The sequence below is a fragment of the Pinus tabuliformis genome, chromosome 7 (genome assembly GCF_031772625.1).
Source record: "Pinus tabuliformis cultivar Carrire ecotype Pingquan chromosome 7, CPIR1, whole genome shotgun sequence".
Lineage (NCBI taxonomy): Eukaryota > Viridiplantae > Streptophyta > Pinopsida > Pinales > Pinaceae > Pinus > Pinus tabuliformis.
This window is the reverse complement of record NC_142293.1, coordinates 235,456,993-235,462,839: the sequence shown is the minus strand read 5'-3', so window position 1 is coordinate 235,462,839 and position 5,847 is coordinate 235,456,993.

Here is a 5,847-nt window from a genome sequence, read left to right as displayed (position 1 = left end):
TTCAATCCCACTCCGTTCCTCAGTATCTTGTTTATGTATTGCTCTATCGTGTTAGTTTTCATGTTATTTCTATGAGGCCTTCGAGCCAGATGAAATTTTGTAATGTTGTGGGATTTAATAGAAGGAGAGATTAGAGGGCTGCATTAGTACCTTTTTGTTTGGTCTTATGTGGCTTTTCCAAAATTTTAATATGCTTGTAACTGTGTGATATTACTTCTCTATGTGCGCTTGATATGTTATGGTAGGGTCTCTAACTTTTATATTTTGCGGTTTATTGGGTATTGATAACCTTCATGTGGTTCATTCTAACTCTTGATTCTATCCCATTAAAAAACTAAGGTCACGACACACTTCAAGTGAGACCCCTTATTCATCCCGAATAAGGTGAAAGTATCAGCGTTGTGCTAGACTACAACGAAACCTTTGTTGGCTCCTATGCCCGAACCCAGGGTCTCAACACTTCCATTATTTTTCCAACAATGTATAGGTCGTATATGTTCTTGTTGCTAGATGGATTCTCTAGATATAATTAGGTGCTAGTGGTAGAACCAACTCGTCTAAAGACCACCTTCAGGACAAAGTGGGGCACTTTTGACTTTAAGCGCATGCCATTTGGACTTATCAATTTTGGCACTACTTTTCAAAGGGATATGGACATCACATTTTGTGGCTTAATTGGATAGAGTGTAGTGGTCTATTTGGATAATGTAACTATATTAAAAAAAAATATCATACCATGTGTGTCATTTGAAGAAGATATTCGAGTGATGTCATGCGTATGGGATTTCTTTGAATACCAAAAAGAAAATCTTCAGTGTGTCAGATGGTACTCTCTTAGGACACATCATTACTAAAATCGGAATCAAGGTTGATCTGAAAGGGTAGAAAATATAACTCAAATCCATTTTCCTGTGAACAAGAAAGCTATGCAATCATTCCTAGGAAAGCTTAACTTCCTGCGTAAGTTCATCTTTGATTATGCATGCATTGTTAATCCGCTGCAAGAGATGATAAAGAAATATGTGATTTACAAATGGGATAAAATGGAAAAGGATAATTTTTCACATATTAAACAAGTAGTTGTCGATGTTACTTCGTTATATAGTCTAAATTATGGAAATGACTTCCTATTATATACTTTCACTTCTGATGCATCTTTCATGACTATATTAACACAAAATGATAATCAAGGAAATGAATGACCTATATATTTTATGAGTGTTGGTTTACAGGGATCAGAGTTAAACCACCCTACCATTGATAAACAAGCATATGCAGTATATAAGGCAGTCAAGAATTTTAGGCCCTACCTCCTCAAATCTCACACAATCATATATGTGCCTCATCCAATAGTCAAAACACTCTTTGTGCAATAGGATTTGGGTGAGAAGAGAGTGATTTGGATGATTTTCTTACAAGAATATGATGTGGAGTTAAAGCTAGTTCATATTGTTAAGGGCCATGTCTTATGTCAACTCACAACAGAAGCTAGAAATTCTCCACAAGAAGATCTTTCAGGATGGGAACAAGAAATAGAAATGTACAACTTTTAACAAGTTCCTCCAACAAGTTCAACCACACCTTAGTCTTTAGATACATGGAAACATCTAGAGCATGACACTTGTCCCACATATCTATCAAATAAACAAGAAGGGGAAATTTGCCTAGAATCTCTATCTTATTAGCACATACATGGAGTGATTTTCTGAAAGCATGATAATGGCATCCTCTTAAGATGCCTAGAGCCTTAGTATATTGAAAGGGTATTAAAATATTTGCATGATGGACCAGTAAGTGGACACTTCACAAACGATACAACTACACATAGAGTAATGAGAACTAGTTATTATTGGCCCACTTTATCTAAAGGTGCCCATGCTTATGCCCGAAAGTTCCTAGCATGCCAGAGATGTGTTGGCTGAGACCCAAAGTTAGTTGCCACACTACTACCAATAGCAGTTGAGGAACCTTTCCAACAATGGGGACTAGATGTTATTGGTGATATATTTCCACATTCGTTGAAGCAACATCGATACATTTTAAAAACAACATATTATTTCACTCAGTGGGCTGAAGTAGTTCCTTTAAGGCAAGTCAATACCTAGGAACTCATCCAATTTCTGAAGAAATATATCATAACCAGGTTTGGCATTCCAACATATCTTGTCTTTGGTAATGAAACTTACTTTTCCTCGTTAAAGCTTTATGAGTTTGCATTAAAAAATGGTAGTGTTTTGAAGTATGCATCAAATTATTACCCACATTGGAACAATTTAGCATAATCAACTAATACAAATCTTATTCACATAATCAAGAAAACCATCTTCTCTTAACAAAGGAACTTTCACAATGCTTTGAATAATATTTTAATTTGAATTTAAAAACTTGAAGGTCTATTAAAAATTCACAAGTAAGTTTATGTCTTATGGGAAATGGATGAAGTTGCAAAAGTACATAAACATTATTGTTTTTAAAACTCAATTTGAAGAAACTAAATAGAGAAATATGAACCATACATAGCAACACAAAACAACAATTGATAACAAAGTTCATGCCTCCTGGGCTACATCTCCGAGTCCAGCTTCCAATGTTGGGACTCTTCAATTATGTGTTAAAATCTGTAATTACATCAGTTTACAATGCTAAAAATTAAAAAATAGTGTTGCAAATGGATTCATAATGCTCAAAAACCCTTATCTAGGCTCCTCTTGAGCTCAAAAAGGTTAAAAACTAAGAAATCAAATATGACTCCTTAAACAATTTCTACTAACTATTCTGTAAAACTACAAATCTGGCTAATCATTCTATGTTTTATGCCTTTGTATGAACCACCAAGTGACCAATTTACTTGGTTCCGATGATATTACCAGTGAAAAAGTGGCAAATTATCTCCTCCTTAATCAAGCCAATATTCTTGAAGCATCGAATATGGTCACATTGAGGCCATGTGGCTCGGGGTTGGGCTAACCGCCCACTCCCACCAGTTCGTTCCCTTCAATTTTGGTGAGTGGTCACATAGTTTTCCATAGGGCTAGGGTCTGGGGCTAACTACTCGCCCCCACTATTGGAGCCCCCTCTCCTGTCCGTCGTTAGTCATATCGGTTTCTGATGTGGCCGAGGCTAGGGTACCGATGAATCTTGGCGCTAGGCCCAAGTCTTCCACCATGGGCACATGGGTGATAACATGACCAAGGGCTAGGGCTCACCGCCCATCCCCTCCTCCTAAATATTGAACAATATGACTTTAGATATAGGTTGGTGACCATAGAGGTTAAGAAACAATGTGTGGTTTAGTGGTAGAGAATGGTATTGATCACTGAAACATTGAGGGTTAAACTTTGATGAGGCCTTTGGGCTGCCTTTGCAAATTTTTGGCAACCATGGGGTGCCACATGGCACCTTCTCATTGGGCCATGTGCTGGCCTCTGATTAGGCCACTTCACACCAATGAACCAATTAGAATCTGCCAAATGCCTTAGGACAGTCCCTCCACGTGTCAAGCTTGGATTGGGTTGTACAACCTATTGTGCATGCCCAGTTAGTTGCTGATGTCAGCATATGTTTTTCCCAGTCAGCAGCCTAGTCAACCCTGCTGCACATTTTTTTAATTATTTGGCCAAAACTTCAAAACATCATAACTTGAGCATACAATGTGGGTTTGAGGTGATTCAAGCGATGTTGCATTTAGAACGACGAGCACTACGATCTAGCATTGGTTTCGAGAGATTTTGAGAACTTTAATTTTAAAGCATTTTTTTGATCCCTTGGATCATTCCTCCCCACTGGAAGCATTTGGCCAACAAAAGGATATTTTTATTCAACACGTAGATGAGTCCTTCCTCACCCTTCCAATATTAATCCGTTTGGCCTTACTTGCATTAGTTCCCTTTAGCCCCACACGAAGGTACTCCACATTGCCCCTACGTGAAGTCCTTATCTTTATGTTAAGAATAGTATCTTGCTACAATTATTCTAAATATTTAGGAGATAATATTCTATTGTTGGAATCTAAACATTCTCTCCTTGATCTTAAATCAAAGGAGGCTCATATAATCTTAAGTTATCCACATTTACAATAACATAAACTTGCATGTATGGAGGTAAATCTAACTAGAAGGCATTATTACCAATCTTTTCCAAGATTTTAAAGGGTCCATATCTAATTGGTTTGATCTTTTTACCTTCTCCTTGGAGCCTTTCCTTGTTGATGTAAAGCCAAAATTGATCTCCCACCTAAAATTTGTGGTCAACATGATGCTTATCATGTCTTGCCTTGTACTTGGCTTGACTCTTTTCCAACTGTTCTTGTACCATTTGATGCACCAACTGAACCTGTTCAATGAAGCGCTTGGCCTTATCTATGTCACTGTGTCCATCTATCACAACATCTTTCCCAAAGATAAAATCTAAGGGAGATTTTGGTAAGTTTTCCAAACATGCTTCAAATGGAGATGTCTGAGTTGAAGAATGCTTGGCTATATTGTAGGCATGTTGGATGTAATGTAAGTGTTCATCCCAAAGATTAGGATGCTTGCTGCAGTAACCACGAAGGAGATGTATTACTTTTCTATTCACTACTTCTATCTAGCCATCAATTTGTTGATGAAATGTTGTTCTCTTCTTCAACTTGGTGTCCATGAGTTCCCATAAACTTGACCAAAATTTCTTGACAAATCGAGAATCTCAATCAGAAATAATAGAAGTGGGTAACCCAAAATTCACCCATATATTTTGGAATATCATCTGTGTGGTTCATTCAATTGTAACATGCTTCCTACAAGGCATTAAAACACACATTTTTCTGAAACGATCCACAACAACATAAAGATAATCATGACTTTGCCTAGACATAGGTATTCCTCCTACAAAATCCATAGAAACACTCTCCCAAGGACAGGAAGGAACAAGATGTTGAGAATAGAAACCAAAATTTCTATCGCTAGGCTAAGTAGCACACATAGAACAACCTCTTACATATCTTGACACACTTTCATTCATACGAGGCCAATAAAAATACCTCTGTAATTGTGCCATTGTTTTTCCTACACCAAAGTGGCCAACAATAAGAGAAGTATGAGCTTCCCTTATGATGTTGATTCTTTCACCCTGCGGAACACATAACTTTCCAAGATGATCTAGCAATTTATCATGAACATTATAATTCAATTCTTCAACAAGTTTTCCTTGACAAAAAGTTGCATAGACATCTTTGAAATCTTCATCTTTAGCATACTATTCAACATAGCTCTCATGCATGATAGAATTATTCTTAAGAATGACATATGCACTAAAAATAGGTCTTGATAACATATCAACAACTTTGCTGTATATAAATTTCTTATACATGATTACCAAATGGAAATGTTGTAGAAATCCCATCCACCTGAAATGTCTAGCATGTTGTAGCTTGGTTTGTGATTGCAAATATTTCAAAGGTTGATGGTCAGTTTGAATAATCATTTCCTTAGCCATCAAATAATGCTTCCATTTCTTCATGCTTTATACCAAAGCATATAACTATTTTTCATAAGTTGGATAGTTAATTATGACATTGGTAAAGGTTTCATAATGATAACAGATAGGCTTACCATGCTGCTTCAAAACGGCTCCCATGGCATAGTGACTTGTTGTTGGGTCCCTATAATACTAGTGATTACCCCATTACTATTGTAGTTATACCCCTTATTAATATTGTTGTGCCCCTATTGCCCCCATATTGTTATTACTGTGCCCCATAAAATCCCTCTATTGTTATTTTTGTGGCTTTGTATTATTATTGTTAGGTCGGCTGGATTATATTGTGACTCCTTAGACTCCTATATATAGAAAGGAGGTTTTGTCATTTGA